Genomic DNA, 24,533 nt, shown 5'->3' on the forward strand with positions numbered 1-24,533 from the left:
CATATTAATCATATTTTAAAATTTCAGCCTGATAATTCCAAAATCTGTCATATCTAAGTCTAGTTCTCTTGCTTGTTTTGTCTTATCATATTTTTTTCTTGAATACATTGTAACTTTTTGTTGAAAATCAGACATGATTTATTGGATAACAGAAAGTAAGATCACCAGCTCAATGGACGTGAGTGTGAGTAAGCTCTGGGAGTTGGTGACAGACAGGGAAGCCTTGTGTCCTGCAGTCCATTGGGTCACAAAGAGTTGGACATGACTGAGCGACAACTAAACTGAGAAATTAAGATAAATGGGACTTCAGTGGGAGGGTTTATGTTTATCTTGGTCATGTTTATGCTAGTATGTTCACTGAATGTTGCAGTATTTGCTGTACCTATAGGTGTCTAAACCAATTTTTATGTACTTTCCTCATATTTACGTTGCTTTGATTTTGAAGTTCTTGGATACAAAATGTAATTTCCTCTCTAAATTTTGGAATTTTTCAATAATTATTTCTTCAAATATTTTATTATTTTTCTCTATGTCTTAATCACACACATTCAATCACTAGTATTTGTTCACAAATCACTGATTAGTGTTCACTTGTTTCTCAATCTGTTTCTCTCTCTGATATTTAGATCATTTCTATGGATCAAGAATGTGTCCCCATAATAAAAAGCAGTTGCTTGTTTGTGCATAACTAAAAACAGTTGTGTGATATATTTTTTCATTTTTACAGTTGATTTTGGCTGAATTAGTACCAGTTGGGTACTAAGTACTCTGTCACTGGTGGCACAGAAGTCAAAAGACATTGCATTTTTAAAAAAAATGATTGTGACTGCTTTCCAGAAAATAAATTAAAGATGTTAAGGTTAGTGGCAAATGGACCAATTGGAGGTGGCTAGAATAAACCCAGGAGAGAATCTGTGATGCTCACAGTCTTGGTGTCTATTCCCAGGTTAATCCAACTGATAGGCCTTAACTCTGTATCTTCTTGGGCCGATGCTTGTCATCTCCCCACTGCCTACCCCCTGTACCCCCTTCTGCCCCAGCCCCAAGGAATAAGGAGGTGTTGGGTCCTGGACAGCGAAGCAACTGAATCTGTTAAAACTTCCTATCTTATCTTCCATGTAAATCTGATAATAGTAACATTTGTAAAACACTTGTGATGGCATATTTTCACTTACTTTATATAGATTAACATCTTCATAATAGCGCTATGAAGGTGACAATATATTATACAAATTTTTCAGATGCACTTACAATGGTACAGAGATTGTGTTCCACCCAGTGTCCCACAGATCTGGGACTTGACCACATGCACTCTGGTACAAAGTCCATGCTCTCAAATGTGTCATGCACAAAACCTGGAAAAGTCAAGAATACACTATGTGGGACTCCATCATATTAATTATATAGGCATATTATATGTGGATTATAAAATTATGATTTGCACAGTCAGTTCTAGGTAGGCACTTCACTGACACATAACAGGAGTATGATAAATAGGTATATTTTTCATCTTATGAAACTAGACCTAGAATAACAGTTTAGAGCTAAATCAAGCTGGATAAAGGAAATAAAAAATAGGGCAGATCTCAATTAACCTGAGTAGAGAAAGACCATAGAAGAAATCAACAAAACTAAAAGCTGGTTCTTTGAAGAGATCAAGACAATCAATAAACCTTCAGCCAGGCAAAGTAAGAAAAAAAGAAGACGCAAATTACTAGTACTGGAAATTACTGGAAATCAGAGAGGGGCCATCATGACTACATCCATGGAGATTAAAAGGACAATGAAGGAATATTATGAACAACTATATGCCCCCAACTTGGATACCTTAGGTGAAATACACTGGTTTCATGAAATGTAAGTTCATAAAAGACACAGTCTGCCAAAACTAACACAGGGATGTGATTAGGCCCATATTTTATAAAGAAACTGAATAAAAATCAATAATCTTGCAGGATTTCTCAGGCAGTTCAGTGGTTAAGCTCCATGCTTGCAATGCACAGGGGTGTGGTTTTGACTCTTGGTCTGGAAATTCAGATTCCACATGTGTGGCCAAAAAGAAAAACCTTGCAGATAAGAGTGGGAAACCTTTTTGGTGACAGATCCATTCAAAGACATCCATTTCAAATAAACATATTGCCAGCTGTGTAACACAGATATTAGCAAGATAATTAGATGAGGAACCAATCCATCTCAGCCCATGAAGTTTCCTTTTGAAAGGTCTGAGTAACCTAGATGACTATCCTTTTGCACCCTTTCTGTACCCTAATTCCTTCTCTTTAAATTTGCCAGGAAACAGTGAACTCACAAAATTATAAACATACATCTACACCCCCAACTCCCAAACCCTAATAAAGGCGGAGCGCCAGGTCCATGCTCCCTGCCTATTTAATCTGTCTCACTGTGTGGTCCTCGGGTGTGCCCTGTACCCTTCAGGACCTCTTGTTCTTCAGAACTCCCTGATGGTTTCTTGCTGAGGTCATCCTATGATCGTAATAATCACAAGCATTGGTTCAGTCAAAACATTGGCTCTGATAGGGGATATGTCTATAGTTACTCACCACCGATAATGCATGCTAGGTGACTGCTTCATGATCAATGCCATATGGCCTAATAAAATGATTAGACCACTAGTTATAAAGGCTTTCATTAACTAGTCATATAATTAACTGTCTTTCACACCTCAGGCCAAGGAGAACTAAGGAAGGTAGATTGAATCATAAGGCTATTATCACTGCCCAAGGGGGAGCTTCTGGTCAAAGGCACTAGGAAAGGATATTCCTATAGGTAAAATGGAGGTAAACTGAGCCCTGCAACTGCTGAGTCAGTAGATGGTGCCAGGACTATTGTGTCCTAACCTGGATGAGTGAAATGCCCTTGAACCAGAAACTAACGGTACCAAGAAAGGGGAAATTCAACCATGACTTGCTTTCTCTAAGTGACAGCCTCACTCCCTACTGCTCATCATCCCCCCAACCTGATGGGATGCTGTGGGTGCTGTGTTGTGATTTCTTTTGTGTCTTGATTCCTCTTGTGTGAAATCATAGGACTTAAGCTATATTAAGTAATTTTAAATGGAGTCACAGTGGCTAATATGAACTTCCATATTGGTTGTTTTGAAATGTCTGATATGTGACTGTAGATGTCTTGGTGTGATAAATTAAGTTACTTTAGGCACAAAAACAGGCATATGGATCAATGGAACAGAAGAGAGAGCCTAAAAATAAGTTCATATACATATGGTCAATAATCTACAATGGAGGAAAGACAATCTCTTTAGCAAATCATGCCTGTAAAAGCTGACCAGATGCCTACAAACAAATGAAGTTAGAACACACATCCTTACATCATACACAAAATTAAACTCAAAATGGCTTAAAGATTTAACTGTAAGACAAAATACCAGAAAACTCCTAGAAAAGAATATAAAGCATCCTCTCATATAAATTGTGACCAGGTTTTTCTAGGTCAGTCTACCAAAGCAGTTCAAAGAAAAGCAAAAATAAACCAATGGAACCTAATCAAACTTATAACCTTTTTCACAGCAAAGAAAACCATAAAACAAAAAGACAACCTATTGACTGTGAGGACATATTTGCAAACTGCAACCAATGAGGATTTACTTTTCAAAATATACAAACAGCTCATACAACTCAGTAATAAAAACAGCCCGTTAGAAAAGTGAACAGAAGATCTTAATAGCCTCCAAAGAAGACATACAGATGGCCATTGTCACATGGAAGTATGCTCATCATCCCTAATTATCAGAGAAATGCAAATCAAAAGTAAAATGAGGTACCATCTCACACCAGTCAGAATGGCCATCTTTTAAAAACCAGGTAAATAACAAATGCTGGAGGGAGTGTGGAGAAAATGCAACCCTCCTACATTGTTGGTGAAAATTAGTACAGCTACTGTGGAAACCAGTATGGAGGTTCCTCAAAAAAACTGAAAAATAAACTTATATGATCCAGCAATCCCTTTCCTGGGCATATATTCAGTCAGTTCAGTTCAGTCGCTCAGTCGTATGCCAGGCCTCCTTGTCCATCACCAACTCCCAGGATATATTGGAACAAAGCTAATTTGAAAAAGGACATACTCCCAGGTGTTCATAGCAGCACTACCTAGCATAGCTAGGACATGAAAATAACCTAAATCTCTATCTACAGATGCATAAAGATTTCACACACACACACACACACACAGTACCATAAAAACCAATGAAATAATGCCATTTGCAGCAACATAGAGGGACCTATAGATTATACTCAGTGAAGTAAATCAGAAAGAGAAAGACAAATACCACATGATATCACTTATATATGGAATCTAAGATAAGACACAAACGAACATATCTACGAAAAAGAAACCAAACTCACAGATATAGAGAAAAGATGTGTGGTTGCAAGGAGGGAAGGATGTATTGAGAGTTTGGGATTAGCAGATACAAAATATTTTGTTTAGGATGGATAAACAACAAGGTCCTACTGTATAGCACAGGGAACTATATTCATTGTCTTGTAATAAACCATAATGGAAAAGAATATATGCATGTGTGTGTGTGTGTGTGTGTATGTGTGTGTGTGAATCACTTTACTATACACCAGAAACTAACACAACATTGTAAATCAACTGTGCTTGAATTTTTAAAAAAAGTTTAGATAGGGAATTTGTTTGACCACATCCAAGGAAAGACTTCACTGGAAAAAAAGGAGCAACTAATAAGAGACGTCACCCCCTGGGCTCTATACCCTACCGGCAGATTCCTTCAAATCAGACCACTGGACTGAATAACTTGAAGGCACTTTACTGGACGACGCCCTTTCTCTATACTGAGAGTTCTTCCAGACTAATGCTTCCTGAAGATCTATGTGAGCAGGAGTCGATTTTCCAATCAGCTTATCTCAAGACCAATGCTGGACCAGAGATTGCTGCTGTTGCTGAGACATTTCTTTCTTCAACTTCTCTTTGGTGTGGTTCATTCTTCCCTTTGAATGCTCACTGCTATAACTAACCTGTGTTGTGTGCTAATTGTGTGCAATAAATTTGGTGAATTCACTGTGTGGGGAAGATCCCTGGGAGTAGGAAATGGCAACCTGCTCCAGTATTCTTGCCTGGAAAATTCCATGGACAGAGGAGACTGGCAGGCTCCAGTCCATGGGGAGCAAAGCACTGGACACGACTGCGCAACTCAGCACCGCACAGAGCACAGCGCAAACTTGCTGTGAATTGTCTAGTTTCATACATCTCTAACCCCGTGCTTCTTACCTGACCTCACTGCTGCTGCTGCCGCCGCTAAGTCGCTTCAGTCGTGTCCAACTCTGTGCGACCTCATAGACAGCAGCCCACCAGGCTCCGCCGTCCCTGGGATTCTCCAGGCAAGAACACTGGAGTGGTTGCCATTTCCTTCTCCAATGCATGAAAGTGAGAAGTGAAAGGGAAGTTGCTCAGTCCTGTCCAACTCTTAGCGACCCCATGGACTGCGGCCTACCAGGCTCCTCCGTCCACGGGATTTTCCAGGCAAGAGTACTGGAGTGGGGTGCCATTGCTTCCTCTGGACCTTACTGCTGGGTCCTGTGAAAAAGCAGTGGGTCCAACCCCTAACACAGTATTGCAAAATAAATTAATGGACAACTGTCAGTGTCAGTGCCTTCTGAAACTCCCGAGGAGATTCAGTAACTCCTCCATAAATGTAAAACTCCTATAGAAATTTCCTGGCTTGGTACCACAGCATACGAGCATGCCACGTCTTTGTTATCACTCACCAGAGGCATCGTGGCCCTTTCCAAAGACCCTGTGTGTAAGACACTAATGGAGGCAAACTCTTAATTCTCCCATGGTTACTTGGGACACCCAGGAAAGGGAAATAGTTATTTACTAAGAGGGCTCACCGGAAGTTCTGCTTAAAATTTCCAGTAACAACACATGAGGTTGAGGTAATAGGAGAAAACTCATAAGGTCAAACAGAAATCTGAAACTGAAACCTTCCTTAAAATTTTTGTGCAACAGGGAGGAGAAAACAGAGCTGATTGACTATTACGGGCTTTTGGAATTTGAGGTTTTTTTTTTTTTTGTGTGTGTGTGCTCAGTCATGTCTGACTCTTTGAAACCCCATGGACTGTAGCCCCCAGGCTCCTTCTGTCTATGGGATGTCCCAAGCAAGAATATTGGAGTGAGTTGCCATTTCCTTCTCCAGGGGAGCTTCAAATCCACGTCTCTGTCTCTTGCATTGGCAGGTGGATTCTTTACCACTAGTGCCGCCTGGGGAGCCAGATTGTTACTATCAGCTAATAAAATGCACCAACTGCCTTACAAGTAGCTGAGAAAAGAAAAGAAGTGAAAGGGAAAGATATACCCTGAAATCAGATTGATTATATTCTTTGCAGCCAAAGATGGAGAAGCTCTATACAGTCAGCAAAAACAAGACTGGGAACTGATTGTGGCTCAGATCATGAACTCCTTATTACCAAATTCAGACTTATATTGAAGAAAGTAGGGAAAACCACTAGACTATTTAGGTATGACCTAAATCAAACCCCCTATGATTATACTGATTATACAGTGGAAGTGAGAGATAGATTTAAAGGAATAGATCTGATAGAGTGCCTGCTGAACTATGGACAGAGGGTCATGACATTGTACAGGAGACAGGGATCAAGACCATCCCCAAGAAAAAGAAATGCAAAAAAGCAATATGGTTGTCTGAGGAGGTCTTACAGATAGCTGAGAAAAGAAGAGAAGTGGAAAGCAAAGGAGAAAAGAAAAGATATACCCATTTGAATGCAGAGTTCCAAAGAATAGCAAGGAGAGATAAGAAAGCCTTCCTCAGTAACCAGTGCAAAGAAATAGAGGAAAACAATAGAATGGGAAAGACTAGAGATCTCTTCAAGAAAATTAGAGATACCAAGGGAACATTTCATGCAAAGATGGGCTCAATAAAGGACAGAAATGGTATGGACCTAACAGAAGCAGAAGATATTAAGAAGAGGTGGCAAGAATACACAGAAGAACTATACAAAAAAGGTCTTCATGACCCAGATAATCATGATGGTGTGATCACTTACCTAGAGCCAGACATCCTGGAATGTGAAGTCGAGTGGGCCTTAGGGGACATCACTGTGAACAAAGATAGTGGAGGTGATGAAATTCCAGTTGAGCTATTTCAAGTCCTAAAAGATGATGCTGTGAAAGTGCTGCCCTCAATATGCCAGCAAATTTTGAAAACTCAGCAGTGGCCCCAGGACTGGAAAAGGTCAGTTTTCATTCCAATCCAAAGAAAGGCAATGCCAAAGAATGCTCAAACTACCGCACAATTGCACTCATCTCACATGCTAGTAAAGTAATGCTCAAAATTCTCCAAGCCAGGCTTCAGCAGTATGTGAACCATGAACTTCCAGATGTTCAAGCTGGTTTTAGAAAAGGCAGAGGAACTAGAGATCAAGTTGCCAGCATCCGTTGAATCATCAAAAAAGCAAGAGAGTTCCAGAAAAACATCTATTTTTGCTTTATTGACTGGTCAAAGGCCAAAGCCTTTGACTGTGTGGATCACAACAGACTCTGGAAACTTCTTAAAGAGATGGCAATACCAGACCACCTTACCTGCCTCCTGAGAGATCTGTATGCAGGTCAAGAAGCAACAGTTAGAACCAGACATGGAACAACAGACTGGTTCCAAATTGGGAAAGGAGTACATCAAGGATATATATTGTCACCTTGCTTATTTAATTTACATGCAGAGTACATCATGTGAAATGCTGGGCTGGATGAAGCAAAAACTGGAATCAAGATTGCTGGGAGAAGTATCAATAACCTCAGATATGCAGATGACACCACCCTCATGGCAGAAAGTGAAGAGAAACTAAAGAGCCTCTTAATGAAAGAGGAGAGTGAAAAAGCTGGCTTAAAACTCAAAATTCAAAAAATGAAGATCATGACATCCGGTCCCATCACTTGATGGCAAATATATGGGGAAACAATGGAAACAGTGACAGACTTTATTTTCCTGCAAATCACTGCAGATGGTGACTGCAGCCATGAAATTAAAAGTCGCTTGCTCCTTGGAAGAAAAGCTATGACAAACCTAGACAGCATATTAAAAGGAAGAGGTATCCCTTTACCAACAAAGGTCTGTCTAGTCAAAACTATGGGTTTTCTAGTAGTCATGTATGGATGGATCATATGAGAGTTGGATCATAAAGAAAGTTTGGTGCCAAAGAAATGATACTTTTGAACTACGGTGTTGGAGAAGACTTGAGAGTCCCTTGGACTGCAAGGAGTTCAAACCAGTCGATCCTAAAGAAAATCAGTCCTGAGTATTCATTGAGAGGACTGATGCTGAAGCTCCAATACTTTGACTACCTGATGCTGAGAAAGATTGAAGGCGGGAGGAGAAGGGTACAACAGAGGATGAGATGGTTGGATGGCATTACCAACTTGATGGACAGGAGTTTGAGCAAGCTCCAGGAGATGGTGAAGCCTGGCGTGCTGCAGTCCATGGGGTCACAAAGAGTTGGACAAGACTGAACAACTGAACTGACTGACTGATTGACTGGAACTGTCATGGTGCCTCTGGGTATGTTATTTTGCTTGCTGATTGAGGATCAAGGTCTAGTCCAAGTTAACTTGTTTGCCATCTTGAACCCATTTGATTTTAATTGGTTTATGTTGTGTCCTTGGGTTATGTCTTTCTTTCAAAAATTGTGCCTTGCTCATTTTCTCTCCTGTTACACAAGGAGATGGGGTTGACGATGATTGAATGGCATCACCAACTCTATGGACATGAGTTTGAGCAAACTCCAGGAAATGGTGAAGGACAGGGAAACCTGGTGTGCTGCAGTCTATGGGGTCGCAAAGAGTCGACACCACTAAGCAACTGAACAACTCTGCATATAAGTTAAATAAACAGGGTGACGGTATGTACCCTTGTAGATAAAAAGTAATCATCATGTACCAACACCATGATACTTCTGATCTCAGCTAAATGGGGACAGAAATACCTCTCCCACTTGGCAAAATGGAGCTGAAATGAAAATAAGGGAAGATGTTCCCCAAACTCCTCTTTCCCTAGTGAATATTCACGCTTTCATTTGTATGCCCTTCATAACTGGCTTTCCAAAGAGACCCCTAGGCGCAGCTCTTCACCTGTCTGCCTGCTATCCCTGCTGTGCTGTGTTAGTTGCTCAGTCATGTCCAACTCTGCAATACCATGGATTGTATCCTCTGTCCGTGGAATTCTCCAGGCAAGGATACTGGAATGGGTTGCCATTCCCTTCTCCAGGGGAGCTTCCCAGCCCAGGGACTGCAAGAAACCGAATCTCGTGCATTGCAGGCAGATTCTTTACTATCTGAGCTACCAGGCCTGCTCTCCCACTCAGAGCATTTTTGTTGTTGTTTAGTTGCTAAACCATGTTCGACACTTTGTGACCCATGGACTGTAGCCCGCTAGAGTTCTCTGTCTGAATTTCCAGGCAAGAATGCTGGAGTGTGTTGCCATTTTCTTCTCTAGGGGGTTTTCCCCTCACGGAGATCCAACCCATGTCTCCTGCATATCCAGGTGGATTCTTTACTTCTGTCAACTATGAATTGGTACTTGCCAGGAGCATTTGCCAGTGACTGAACAACAACAAGCATGTTTGCCATCTGCCTCTGTGGAGATTGAACCCTGTGGGGCTGCAGCTGCTGATCTTCAACACCCCCCACCCCCACCCAGGGGAATTCAGGATAGAGAATGAGGCACTTTGTGCTCCAGGAAAACTGCTGGAACAGGTCTTTAGATAGTTAGATATTTTCAGGAACTGATTTCATGATCCCAATCCTTGCATCTCTTCCTATCTAGAAAAGCAGTAAGTCCCTTCATGGTGATAACAGCTCCTTGTGACTAGCAGAAAACCTTTTGTAAAGTAAGCACTTGATTGCATTGAACTCCCCCTTCACTAAAATCATATGTATTGATCTTCCCCTGCTGCCTCTTTGGAGCAATCTCTCAGAGCTATTTGGGGTGCTGTCTCCTGGGCTGCAGTCCTCATTTTTGGCCCTAGTAAAACTTAACACGCAGCTCTCAAGTTGTGCATCTATTTTAGCTGACATCACTGAGCTGCCATTGAAGCCCTCTTGAGAGTGTATCCTTCCTTAAATAAACTCACTTTCTTAACCTGTCTGCTTTGTCTCCAAATTCTTTCATGATGGAAAAAAGAACCTTAAATTCACTGGCAACACCATGAGGAGGGCGATCTATTTTGCATAAAACAAACATAGTTGGGCTGTCAGTGCATTATATTGTCATATTTAGATATAGCATTAGAAGTTCAAACATTTTTACCTAGAAAACCATTGCAGAAAACGAGTTCATGTACCTGATGCACAGAGAGGCCAGTCCAAGCAAAACATCAGTCTTTGGAGCAGGTAAAGATTTGTTGCAAAGGTTAAGCAACGATAATGGTGGCTTATTCTCAAAAGACCTGAACTTAGAGATGAGTTTGGGGGAAGAGTTTTCATTGGCATAATTGGGGGTGAAGGCTGCAGGGTATGTGACTTTGGTTGGTGATGAGGTGACTGGGTGATGTTCAGGAATCTTGAGCTCAATCTGAAGTTAGCATCCTGCTTCAAAGTGGGAGCCTCATTTCCCACAGAAAATCTCAAAAGCTATTTTATGTATATTCCTTGAGGGGGAACCAGGTCCCCTTTTTATAGCTGCACTATGGATTTCCCAGGTGGCTCAGATGGTAAAGTGTCTGCCTGCAATGCAGAAGACCTGAGTTCGATCTCTGGGTCAGGAAGATCCCCTGAAGAAGGAAATGGCAACCCACTCCAGTACTCTTGCCTGGAAAATTCCATGGATGGTAGGCTACAGTCCATGGGGTTGCAAAGAGTCGGACACGACTAAACAACTTCACTTTAGTTTCTTTCTTTATTGTTTCTTGAGTGCTTCTCCTTTGTTTCTGCCTGTTCTCTCTTCCCTGATTTAGTAACAGTTTGCATATGTCTTTTGGAATTCAGCAAAAATCTAGGATCTAATACCTTTCCCCACAAACAGAATATGCTATTTGTCATTCACAAAGGATGTCTCCATGATAACAAGTAGGTTAATTAATGCAGAGATAGAAACATTCTATCCCATTAGGAGAATAGTCCCTTCAAAATATCAGCATTTAGCAATTTGGAGAATCTGATTTCAGTCAGGAGCATTACCTGCTTTCCCTTGGTACTCCACATAGGCCAGGTATGGAGATAGTCCAAGACTGTTGGCAGTGAAAAGGAATAAAAAAGGGGAATGAATTTTTTTTTCTTTCCCTTTCCAGAGAACAAAGAGAACAGGGAGTACGCCTGAACATTCCTTTTTTTTTTTTAAATTTAAGTGCTCTTAACTCTGTAAATAAGTTTCTTTTCTGCCTCCTAACTCTGCAGGAACTACACCTCACACCTATTTAGCTTTGACTCGATGCTAAATACATCCTATGTCTGGTGTTTACCTTTCAACACCCTTCCCTTTGTAGTTACATATCAGAAAAGAAGGCCACAGAGCCACTCAACTACCGGACTTGATTATTGGGTTACTGATGCTTGCCTATGAATATCTTTGAAACAATGCAAGAGGAAGAACTCAAATCATAACACCCTTGTTCCTCGTCACTGACTCCTGACTGTGAGCCCTCATATAAGCCCCTAGACTCCTCATGCGGGGGAGAGGTACTGGGGCCGTGGGGGCACAGTTCTTGAAGCATGAGCCTACTGTGTTCCCCTCTCCACCATCTGAAAATTAAAGCCATCTTTCCATATCCCCCAAACTCTGCATATTTTTTTATTCAGCTTTGGTGGGCAGAGAAAGCTAAGATTTGGCCAGCAACAAGACCCAGGGTGAGAAGATAGACCAAGACTCCTGCGATCTGGGTTCTTGGGGCACCTATGGCTGTTGCCGGCAAAATCTTGGCTTTCTCTGCCCACCAGAGTGAAATAAAAATTACAGAGACAGAGTCTGGAGGAAATAGAAAGATAGCTTTAATCCTCAAGCTGGCAGAAAGCAGAACACAGCAGGCGTGTGCCTCAAGAACTATTTCTTCTCTCCATAGGAAATGGGGGGATCATATAGTTGGGGCTTGCAGTCAGGTGTTGGAGAAGAAAAGATGAAAAGATGTAGGGATCCTGAATTCTTGTTTCTTTTTGTATTGTTTGGAAACAATCGATAGGCCAGCATCAGGTAGGTAATTTGGGTCTGGCAATCAGTCCTGGTAGTTGGGTCCATTGTCCTTTGTGGATTGCACTGTGACTTTCTTTTTGTAATACAAAAAGAGGGGAAACAAACTACAAGGGGTGGTTTGCAAAGACAGTGTACCATAAAGTTAAGCAACAAGATGCGGTTAGCACAGAGCAAAGAGAGGGAAAAACAAACTTCAAGGGGTGGTTTAAGGTGCCAGATGGGAATATCAGACCACCTGACCTGCCTCTTGAGAAACCTGTATGCAGGTCAGGAAGCAACAGTTAGAACTGGACATGGAACAACAGACTGGTGCCAAATAGGAAAAGGAGTACTTCAAGGCTGTATATTGTCACCCTGCTTATTTAACTTATATGCACAGTACATCATGAGAAATGCTGGGCTGGAAGAAGCACAAGCTGGAATCAAGATTGCTGGGAGAAATATCAATAACCTCAGATATGCAGATGATACCACCCTCATGGCAGAAAGTGAAGAGGAACTAAAGAGCCTCTTGATGAAAGTGAGAGAGGAGGGTGAAAAAGTTGGCTTAAAGCTCAACATTCAGAAAACTAAGATCATGGCATCTGGTCCCATCACTTCATGGCAAATAGATGGGGAAACAGTGGAAACAGTGCCAGACTTTATTTCTGGGGGCTCCAAAATCACTGCAAATGGTGACTGCAGCCATGAAATTAAAAGACGCTTACTCCTTGGAAGGAAAGTTATGAACCAACCTAGACAGCATATTAAAAAGCAGAGACATTACTTTGCCAACAAAGGTCCATCTGGTCAAGGCTATAGTTTTTCCAGTGGTCATGTATGGATGTGAGAGTTGGACTGTGAAGAAAGCTGAGAGCCGAAGAATTGACACTTTTGAACTGTGGTGTTGGGGAAGACTCTTGAGAGTCCCTTGGACTGCAAGGAGATCCAACCAGTCCATCCTAAAGATCAGTCCTGGGTGTTCACTGGAAGGACTGATGCTGAAGCTGAAACTTTGGCCACCTGATGTGAAGAGTTGACTCATTGGAAAAGACCCTGATGCTGGGAGGGATAGGGGGCAGGAGGAGAAGGGGACGGCAGAGGATGAGATGGCTGGATGGCATCACTGACGCGATGGACATGAGTTTGAGTAAACTCCGGGAGTTGGTGATGGACAAGGAGGCCTGGCGTGCTGCGATTCATGGGGTCGCAAAGAGTCGGACATGACTGAGCGACTGAACTGAACTGAACTGGAAGTTAATTATCAGGATGTGGGTAGCATAAAGTTAAAAGATAATAGATGCAGAGTATGCCTTTTGTAGAATTAAAGGGCAATAGGAGAGGAATGTAGTTTGCATAAGAGGTTAGTCTTCTGCAAAGAAGACAGTTAGCTATCAATGCAGACTGTAGATTAGTGTTAGCAGCTGAGTAGTGTTCTGACTCTTTGCGACCCCATGGAGTTGTAGACCACCAGGCTCCTCTGTCCATGGAATTCTCCAGACAAGAATACTGGGTAGCTGTTTCCTTCTAGAGGGGCTCTTCCTGATCCAGGGATTGAGCCCAGGTCTCCCTCAATTGAAGGCAGATTCTCTACTGTCTGAGCCACCAGGGAAGCCTCAGGGGAACAGTTAAAGTAGAGAAAGACTCAAAAGACAAAAAGAGAAAAAGAAAAAACAGCTTTTCTTACTTCACTGCCACAGGACCAAGGATAAAGCAGTTCCCCCATATTTGTTCTCTGCTGCACTGGACTGATTGAGTCACCCATAACACTGTAACTGCTCAGTCCCCCGGGCGCGCGGGGGAACCATGGGTAATGTAGTCTTTCTCGGCCACACAGCCCTTCCAGTCTCTAAGGGCTCCCTATGCGCGTGTACGGCGGAAGCCCCGCCTCATCCCTTCCAGCCTTACTGGCCTCCTGGTGAGAACTTTGGTCGTCTCTCCTTGGGGGCGCAATGGGGACTTAGAGTTGCCTAGGGCTTTGTTGACAGCCCAGTTCTTCTGGAGGGCGCGGAAGCCGGAGGTCTCGGGCCACCGTCCGGCCCAGGCGGGACCCCGTAGGGCCGGGGTCTGTCCTCGACTTCGACCCTGGGTGCGGTGTCCCCAGTTCGGGTCTTCCCTCGGGCGCGGGTGGAGCAGAGGTCCGTTAGGAGCGGGCATGGTGGGGGTGTGGGGCGCGAATACTCGGCGCCACCTGCCTCAGGGCGGAACGCCTGGCGGGTAGTTGGGGGGAAAGCGCCGTGGTCACGCTGCCCGCCGAGCGCGGCCTCGGAAGCGCGGGCGGAGGTTGTGCGGGGCAACGCAGCGGGAGAGATCCAGTCGGTTCCCGCTGTGTCGCCTGTACGGTGGGCTGGAGAAAGAGGGGACTTTATCAAAGCTCAAACTCTGCGAAGGAGGCTATGGATCATATCTGCTCCTTGGTGTTGATCCGAGAATTCCTTGTGGTGTCATTTTTAAACGAGTTAGCGAAGTGCCAGGTACTAACTGCTGAGACAGTGGTAACAGAGTGGAATGAGCGCAGCCCTTAGTAGGCAGTCATTTCTGGGCCTTATTACTCTGCACCTTGTTACTAGGCAACAGGGCAGTGTCTCCTTGGATCCTGCTCACAAGTAACTGTCAAAGAGCAACCCTTAGTTGTCCTGCTCAGCTATTGGTCAGCACTGCAGTGGGCCCTGCCCACTGGTAATTGCCCATGAGGGACTTTTGGGGAAGTGATTCAGTCAAGGGTTGGTGGTGTGGTGGTGGTCAGGGGGAGAGTGAGGTCAGAGGCAGATTCAAGCCTTCTCCTGGAGGCCCTCTAGCTTACCCAGCCTTGGGCCAGCAGGTGAGTTGGAGGGCCCAGGGAAAAGACTGCGGACTATGTCCTGCAGGGCTCCAGAGTCCTCGTTAAGACCCTCCACTAGCCGTGGCCCAGGCCTTTAGGCAGCAGAGAACTTCTCCCCCATCCCTGTCTCTGCAACCTAATAGCAATGGTTGTCTGGGTCACAGTCTGTGAGACCTGGTCTTCAACATTAGGCCAGCCTAAGGACACTGAGGGACAGTTGGGTTGTGTGTCTGGCTCCTTCAGGGATGACAGGTTGGCAGGATGTGGGAAACTGGCCTTGAAGAAGCTGCCAGCTGAGATCTGCCTCCTCTTAGCCAGGACTGAAACCTTGGACGGTGAAAGTTGTGCATTGGGACCTTGCCCTTTCTTGTCAGGACAGGGAATAATATTCATCTAATAGAGATTTACAGGAACATGACCATGTTCGTTACTTGACCATGACTGACCTCAAAAACAAAGGATCTGATGCCAAGAAGTCTGCAACAGCTAACCATGTCCATCCCTCACCTTTTGCTTTTAAAGGGACTTGCTGAAAACTTTAAGTAACTTAGGGGTTTTTGAGGCATGAGCCACCCATCTCCTTGTATGAAACTGTTCTAAACCGGTCTCTGTTCCAGACTCTAATGTTTAGTATTGATGGGCCTCACTGTGCCTCAGGTAACATTTAAAGACCCCTTTCCTTTACATTGGGTGATTTATGTAATCTTCCCAATTATGTCGTGATAGTGGTGTGACACTTTTCCTTAAACACATAAAACAAAAAAGGAAATCTGATGCTCAGGTTAGTGAGGTGGTCCGACGTTTAGAAGGCCATCCCTTTTACAGGACTTGCTGTGGATTCTCTTATCTCACAGGGTAAACAATTTTGCTTGACAAAGATGCAGGCTTTGTCTTGTCTTCTAGGATTAATTCTGAAGAAATACTGCCATCTTTTGCTGGTGTGTTTTAGTGTGTTGTCAGTTTTTTTTGTTTGTATTGTTTAAATTAGTGGAAAAAGTTGTCTTTACTAAATGAGAAGAGGTAGGTTTAAGCCCTGTGATCAGTTCAAACTGGAAAAGGGACATGGTGCTTCCACGAGGTCTTGCTTTTGCATTTTCAAGGGTCAGATGAGGTTTTGCAGAGGCTGCTCCGCAGCCAGGCTGCTGAGGTGATTGAGAGGTAAATGTAGGGGAGTCCAGCCGTCCCACCTCTGTCTTGTTTCTGTCCCTCCAGCTGCATCTTCACCGTCCTCTGCACTCTTCCAAGACCCACTGGAAACGAACACATCTGAGGGGAGCTCTTGATTCATTTCCCCAATTTGTGGTATGGTGGATTTAACTCTTCTGATGTAGTCAGATGCATTATCCATTGTACCACTGCCTGCCCCCCCCCCCCCCCCGCCCCCCCCCCCCCGCCCCCGCCGCCTTGGTGGATTTAACTCTTGATTTCAGATTGTGTTAGCCGTCTTTTATCAGTGTAAGTTATTTGCCTTTTATAATCAGTTTTACTTGAGTCCTGAATGTACCCTGAATTATATTGAATACATTTTCGTATCTATTGGAGTAAAGGTATAGCTTATTTTCTGTAATCTACAAATATTAGAGGTAGCGAGTAGCTTAAATGGATTTTAGAATATTAACTTACTCTTGAATTTTTGTATAGACTCTACTTGATAAGGGTGTAAGCTTTTATTATTTTTCTTAACTTCGTAGCTGTTGTTATATTTGAATTTTTATTTTGTATTCATACACTAGGTTAGCCTATAATTTTGTTTTCTTGTGTCCCTCAACAACTGTTGTATCTTGGTTACAGTAGTCTTATTGCAGCAGCCCTTTCTGCTCTTTTCTCCTCTCCTTTCACGTCCCTCTTTTATCTCCTATCTGGATCTCTCTTTGGTTTCATATGAGGAAATCACATGTTACAGACTTACCAAAATCTCATGTGTAAATTTGGACTTTGTGTGTACATCTGCTTTTTGGATGTAGATGTCGATTACCAAGTTACTTTAAACAGTCATAAATCTAGTTTGGTTTTATATTTTTATTTTTTTATTACTACCTTTTCAGAGAAAATTTACATTTTTATCTGTTTTAAAATGTTTCCATGATGTTGTTGATAGTTTATTGTTGTTTAGTCGCTAATTCCTGCCGACTCTTTTTCCATCCCACAGACTGTAGGCTCCTCTGTTCATGGTTATTTTCCAGGCAAGAACACTGGATGGGCTTGCCATTTCCTTCCCTAGGGGATCTCCCTGGCTCAGGGATTGAACCTGCATCTCCTGCTTGGCAGGTGGAACCTTTACTACTGAGCTCCCTGGGAAGCACTTATTCTAAATAGTGAATTGAGGGAGCACATGCTCAGCCATTTTGCTGGTTCCAACTTCATTACACCAGCTGTCAATTTATTTTTTAAATTAGTGATATAGTCACCTGACTAAAATCTAAACACCAGACTCATTGAGGTCTGTGATCAGTTTGAAATAATTATTTTTTGTAGTACAAAGTATGAATCAAGGGTATTATGTTTTTCTAGTGGAGTGTTTTAGTCTAGCATCATTTGTGTCAAAATGTACTTTCTCCATTGAATTTCCCAGACACCTAAATTAAAGTAATGTGTGTTTTCACCTGTGTGCATGTATATCACTTTTGTATTTTCTTGAGTGTTTCATTTTTGTTATAACACACACTTTCTTGATTAGAAGCTATATGGTCTCTCTTGAAATGAAGTAATATTAGTCCTCTGAGTTTCTTCTTTTTCAAAAATGTGTTCATATTGTAGGTTGTTCTTCTATGTAAACGTAAGAATCAGCTTGTGATTCTTCAAAAAACTGATAAGCTTCTTTTAAATGTTATTTCATGGAATCTATTCATCTTTTTGTGGAGAACTGACATTGCCACCATACTGGATCTCCTCACCTATGAATTCAATATTTATCTCTATTTTCTAGGTTTTTTGAGAATTTTAAGCTGAGAAAAGACTTGATTTGACTTCTAATTTAATAACAATTCTGAGAATGGACTCTGGTGAGGCAGTGGTAGAAACAAATGATAATAGCAGGCTCTTTCAGTAATCTTTTCAAGAAATGATGATGTTACCTGCTGTACTTTGGAGTGATCAAATTTTGGATGGATTTTGAAAGCAGATTGAAAACTGTGGATTGAAAACGTCCCTGTGTTGTGTGTGTCTCAGTGTGTGTGGGTGCATGTGCATGCATGTGCGCTCAGGTGTGTCCAACTCTTTGGGACCCCATGGACTGTAGCCTGTCAGGGTCCTCTATCCTTGGGATTTTTCAGGCAAGAATACTGTCATGGGTTGCCATTTCCTTCTTCAGGGAATCTTCCCAGCCCAGGGATTGAACCTGCATCCTCTTGTCACTTGCAGTGGCAGGCAGATACTTTATCACTGCCCCACCTGAGAAGCGCTGCCTGCTCCCCTGGGATTTCACAAACTGTGTGTGTGCTGTCAGATAGCTTTGATGTTTCATAAGGTGAAAAGACTTCAGTGTTTATATTACATATCAAAAGTATTATCCGTGTCACCTACATTTGAATTCTTCAGATTGGTGAGCAGTGTGCCTTCACAGACATCAGTGCCATTCAAGGACGTGAGTGTGGCGTTTACCCAGGAGGAGTGGCAGCATGTGAACCCTGCTCAGAGGACCCTGAACAGAGCTGTGATGCTGGAGAACCATAGCCACCTTGTCGCACTGGGTGAGCCTACTTTATTATAGGACTCTGACTCGAGTGCAATTGATCTTCTGTTCCTGCTTTTTTTGAAGTATATTACCTGTATTAAGTAATTGACAAAATAAAATTTAACACGTTTCTGTGTATAATAGAATGAGTTCTGGAAAATACGTACAGCTATGCCACCAAAATCACAATACAGATTATTTCTGTTATGTGAAAGTTTTCGTTGGATGTTTTCTGTCCTCTCTTGACACCTATTTTCTGATAATCACTGATCCTCTTTTTGTTTCAATACTTTCTCTCCGTCCGCCACAAGTTTTTTTTCTAAAAGATTGTGCCAAGTCTTTTTTTTTCTTTTTTTTTCATTTATTTTTATTAGTTGGAGGCTAATTACTTTACAGTATTGTAGTGGGTTTTGTCATACATTGACATGAATCAGCCATGTAGTTACATGTTTTCCCCATCCCGATCCCCCCTCCCACCTCCCTCTCTACCCGATCCCTCTGGGAATATTACTCAGCCATTAAAAAGAACTCATTTGAATCAGTTCTAATGAGATGGATGAAACTGGAACCCATTATGCAGAGTGAAGTAAGCCAAAAAGATAAAGAACATTACAGCATACTAACACATATATATGGGATTTAGAAAGATTGTGCCAAGTCTTAATTGTGGCACACCGGATCTTTACTTGCTGCATGTGGTATCTAGTTCCCTGACCGGGGATGGAAGTCCCCTGGATGATGCATTGGGAGTGTGTTGTCTTAGCCACTTGACCACCAGGGACATTCCCTACTTTTCCCTTTTTTGGAAATTCATATAAATGGAATCACAGTTTATGCACTGTCTGTATGACTTCTTTCTCCTTGTATAATTCTTTGGTGACTGTTGATGTTGTTTTATCTGTATTTATTCCTTTTATTGAAGAGTAGTGTATTTTTAAGTATAGATGTTGAGATCCTTTTTGGTTTGATGCTAATCATAATTAAATGTGCTATGAATATTTGCATCTACATTGTGTGAGGCCATATTTTTATTCCCTTGTGAAAAGACCCTTGGGTAGTTTCCTGGGTCTCATTGCAAATAATTATATCTGTAGAAATGCCTGGTTTTATTTAGCTTTACTTTATTAGGCTTCCCAGCTGAGAATGTTTTTACAAATGGAAACTTTGTGTCAACCCCCTGGGTCGGACCACGTATCGGTATTTGAACAGCATTTGCTCACCCTGTGTCTCTGTGTCACATTGTGGAAATTCTCATAACATTTCAAACTCTTTCATTGTTATATTTGGTGTGGTGATCTGTGATCACTGATGTTATATTGTAATTGTTTTGGGGTACCATGCGTTGCACTCGTATGAGATGGTGAACTTAATTAGTAAATATTGTGTGTGTTCAGATTTCCCCTGTGACTGGCCATTGCCCAGTCTTTCTCTTCAGGCAGGCCTCCTATTCCCTGAGGTGAGTGGTGAATGGTGAAAAGTCACTCAGTTGTGTCCTACTCTTTGTGACCCCATGGACTGTAGCCTACCAGGCTCTTCCTCCATGGGACTCCAGGCAAGAATATTGGAGTGGGTTGCCATTTCCTTCTCCAGGAGATCTTCCCAACCCAGGGATTAAACCCAGGTCTCTCACATTGTAGGCTTTACTGCTTTACCATCTGAGCCACCAGGGAAGTCTATTCCCTGAGACACAGTAATATTGAAACTGGGCCAATTAATAACAGTACAATGACTTATAGCTGTTCAAATGAAAGGAAGAGTTACATGATACTTTAAATTAAGTTAGAAATTATTAGTAAGGAAGTTATGCTGAAAGGTGAGATAATGCTGAAAAAACTAGGCCTATTACACCAGTTAGCCAACTTGTGAATGCAAAGTTTTGATGGAAAATTAAAGTGCCAACTCCAGTGAACACATGAATGATAAGAAAGTGAAACAACTTGATTGCTGATACGGAGAATATTTTAGTGTTCTGAAAAGAAGGTCAGACTACCCACAACATTCAGTTAAGTCCTTGGCAAGGTCCTCAGTGTCTTCAATTCTATGAAGGCTGAGAGAGGCAAGGAACCTACAAAAGAAGAGTTTGAATATACTATAGGTTGATTGATGAGGGTGAAGGAAAGAAGCCATCTCTATTAGATGAATGTGTAAGGGGGAACAGCAAGGGCTGACAAAAAAGCTGCAGGAAGTTATTATCCAGAAGATCTCCTATAGCTTAGATGATTAATGCAGGTGGCCACACTTTACAAGAGTTTCAGAATAGGTGAAATACTTCTTTATTGGAAGAAGATACCATGCAGGACTTTCATAGGTAGATAATGGGTAGATAGATGTCCATGCTTAGCTTCAAAGTGCATGCTTACTCTCTTGTTAGGGGCTAGTGCAGCTGGTGGCTTTAAGTTGAAGCCAGTGCTCATTTGCCATTCTGGGAATTCTAGGACCCTTAGGAATTGTGCTGAATCTACTTTGCCTGGGCTTCATACATCAACAACAAAGCCTGGATGACAGTACATAGGTTGATTTGGCAGAGTTTGAGAGGATTCAGTAGTTTTGAAAAGAGATTTTAGGGTTATTGAAAATGCTGTCAATTTGTGTTGCATTTTACGGAGAAATCCTGAAAGGAAGAGTTAATTGGTGTGACAAAATTAATTGTTGTCTTTAAAGAAATTGCCATAACCATCCCATCCTTTAGTAGCCATCACCGTTAATGTTAAGCAGATGTCAACATTGACACAGGATCCTCCAGCAGCAAAATTATCAGGCACAAAATGCTCTGAGGATGGTTAATATATGTTAACAATGATGTGTTTTGTAATTAAGGAATATATAATTTTTCTTAAACATAATGCTGCTGTACGTAATTAGGCTTCCCTGTGTTTGAACACAACTGTCTTATGTGTTCAGAAGGCAAACAGTTTGTGATTCAGTTGTGATATTCACTTTATTGAAGAAACCACACCTGCAGTATCTTTGAAGATCTGTCTGTATATGAAGAAAAAAAAAAAAATTGCCAGATTTGTTTAAAGTGTCATTTATATGGGCATTAGCAACATATAGTAGTTCTGCTTGCTCCACGTGTATATCCTCATTTTGTGTCGTAAACCTGACGAGTTTTGATCCTTTTGTTGGGTGTCTGTTGTATATACTTGGTTTCATTTCTCTTTGATGATGATGAACAACTTTCATATGCTGGTTGGCCATTCACATAGCTTTTAAAAAGGTATGTTCAATTCCATATATATGTGTTAGTATACTGTATCGGTCTTTATCTTTCTGGCTTACTTCACTCTGTATCATAGGCTCCAGTTTTATCCATCTCATTAGAACTGATTCAAATGTATTCTTTTTAATGGCTGAGAGAATAGCATTGAAACAAGTATACTATCAAGGGTGAAACAGATCACCAGCCCAGGTTGGATGCATGAGACAAGTGCTCAGGGCTGGTGCACTGGGAAGACCCAGAGGGATGGGATGGGGAGGGAGGCAGAAGGGGGGATCGGGATGGGGAACACATGTAAATCCATGGCTGATTCATGTCAATGTATGGCAAAAACCACTACAGTATTGTAAAGTAATTAGCCTCCAACTAATAAAAATAAAAGAAAAAAATGTGAAAAAAAAAGGTATGTTCAGATTCTTACCATTTGTTTTGTTTGAGTTTTTCGTCTAGTAATTCAAAATATACTTCTTTATATAATCTTGATGACTTTTATAAGATACACCTTTTGAAAATTTTTTCTTTTAATCTATGGTTGACCATTTTGTTTGCTAAACAATTGGGAAAATATTTTCATGTTGTGATGAGGTTCAGTGTATCATTTGCTTCAATTTCTGTTCCATTCCCCCTATCCCTCTATTTAATAATTTGCCTAAGCAAAGGTCATTCAGATTTTGTCTTGTATTTTTCTTCTCTAAATGTCCTTGGTTTAGGTTTTACATTTAAGTCTTTGACTTTTTCCAGTTAATCTCTGTACATGGTGTGAAACATTACTTGTCTTTCTCTTTGTAGCCAAAAATCTACTGAATGGGCTGATTATCCTTTCCCTATTTAGTTGCCTTGGCACCTTTTTAAATAAATTGTGTATATATGCATAGGCTTATCTCTGAATATCATTCTGGTTTATTGATCTAAATACCTTTGTGAATATGAATCATGCACTTTTTAAATTAATCTGGCTCTGTAGTATGTTTTCACATCAGAAAGAATAAGTCCTTTTATTTTTTTCTTAGACTGTTAGTTTCTTTCCCTATAAATTAAAAAAAAATTTTTTTTTGGAAACCCTAGTAGTATTTTGTGAGGATTGTATTGAATATGTAGAAGATTTGGGGGAAACTTTGCATCTAACAATACTGAATTTTCTGATCTGTGAACAATGTCTTTCCTTTTCCTTAGCTTTTAATGTTCCTCTGGAATGTGTTGTAGTTTTCACTTACATATCTTCAATCTTTGTTGTGAGCTGTGCCCTTAAATCTTTTGATGCTACAATGATACTTTTCAAACTTCAAGTTTCAATTGTTTTTTTGATTTATATAGATATATAATTTATGTTCATTTTTGTTGTTTCTATTTGATACTTCACTTGTTACTCCTACTAGCTGTTTTGAAGACTCCTTAAACTATTTTATATATTAGATAATATTATTTGTAAATAAAGATATTTTTATATTTTTCTAATCTTCATTTCTTTTAAGTTGTTTTTTTGACTAGATTTAATGCGAAATAATTTATTATTGACATCCAAGTATGATATTAGTCATAGGACTTAAATAGTTGCTCATTGTTACCTATTTTTTTTCTTCCTACTCTTAGTGCCATAAAATTAGTATCATTTTTTCCTTAAATGTTCATACTAGAATTCACTAAGGAAGCAATCGGGACCTGGAGTTTTCTTTGTCAGAACATTTTTTTTATAACAACTTGACTGCAGTATAATTCATGTACCCAAAGTTGATCCTTTTAGTTTATACAATTATGTTTATACAATTTAAAAAACATACTTTTTAATATGTTCACAGACATATGGGACTATCACCACTATTTTTTATTATATTTTCATCACCCCAAGAGGAACTCTGAACCCATTGGTAGTCACTCTCCGTTTCTGCTCCCCAGCCCCTGCTACTGCTGCATCGCTTCAGTCTTGTCCACCAGGCTCCACCGTCCCTGGAATTCTCCAGGCAAGAACAATGGAGTAGGTTGCCATTTCCTTCTCCATTGCATGAAGTGAAAAGTGAAAGTGAAGTCGCTAAGTCGTGTCCGACTCTTAGCGACCCCATGGACTGCAGCCTACCAGGCTCCTCTGTCCATGGGATTTTCCAGGCAAGAGTACTGGAGGGGGTGCCATTGCCTTCTCTGCCCCAGCCCCTAGGAACTACTAATTTACTTTGTGTCTTAGAGATTTGAGTATTCCAGAGGTTCCACATCAATAGAATCACAAAATATATAGCCTGTTGTGGCTTCTTCCACTAAGCATGATCTTTTTATAGTTTACCAGAGTTATAATATGTATCTATCATCCAATTCAATTTCTGGCTAAGTAATCTTTGATTGTATGATTATATCATATTTTGTTTACCACTCGATGAGCTTTGGTTATTTCCATTTTGACAGTTGTGAATAATGCTGCTATGAGCAGTTGTAGAAATATTTTTGTGTTCACAGTTTTCCATTCTACTTTGTATATATTTTGAGTGAAATCACTGGGAGATATAGTAACACTGTTTAAGTGCCAAAACACTATTCCAAAGCAGTGGCAAGTTTTTAGCAGCCCACCGACAATGAATGAGAGTTCCCATTTCCCCACATATACCTTAATGATTGTTATTTTCTGTCTTTTATTTTTAAAGCCCTCCTAATGAGTATGAATGAG

General features: G+C 41.2%; 1 long non-coding RNA gene across 3 annotated transcripts; it reads left to right on the forward strand.

Annotated features, from left to right (window-relative positions):
- Window positions 1-14,025: 14,025 nt before the first annotated feature.
- Window positions 14,026-23,812, forward strand: LOC122672974. 3 transcript variants are annotated; one of them, XR_006334553.1, is made up of 4 exons: window positions 14,026-14,090; window positions 16,206-16,295; window positions 18,531-18,682; window positions 23,680-23,812. It is a non-coding gene; the product is annotated as an uncharacterized LOC122672974 (long non-coding RNA). The 3 variants fall into 3 exon arrangements; XR_006334551.1 differs by lacking the exon at window positions 23,680-23,812 and having other exon boundaries at window positions 18,531-18,982; XR_006334552.1 differs by lacking the exons at window positions 14,026-14,090; window positions 23,680-23,812 and adding an exon at window positions 14,099-14,310 and having other exon boundaries at window positions 18,531-18,982.
- Window positions 23,813-24,533: the final 721 nt, after the last annotated feature.

Source organism: Cervus elaphus, chromosome 16 (assembly GCF_910594005.1).
Source record: "Cervus elaphus chromosome 16, mCerEla1.1, whole genome shotgun sequence".
NCBI lineage: Eukaryota > Metazoa > Chordata > Mammalia > Artiodactyla > Cervidae > Cervus > Cervus elaphus.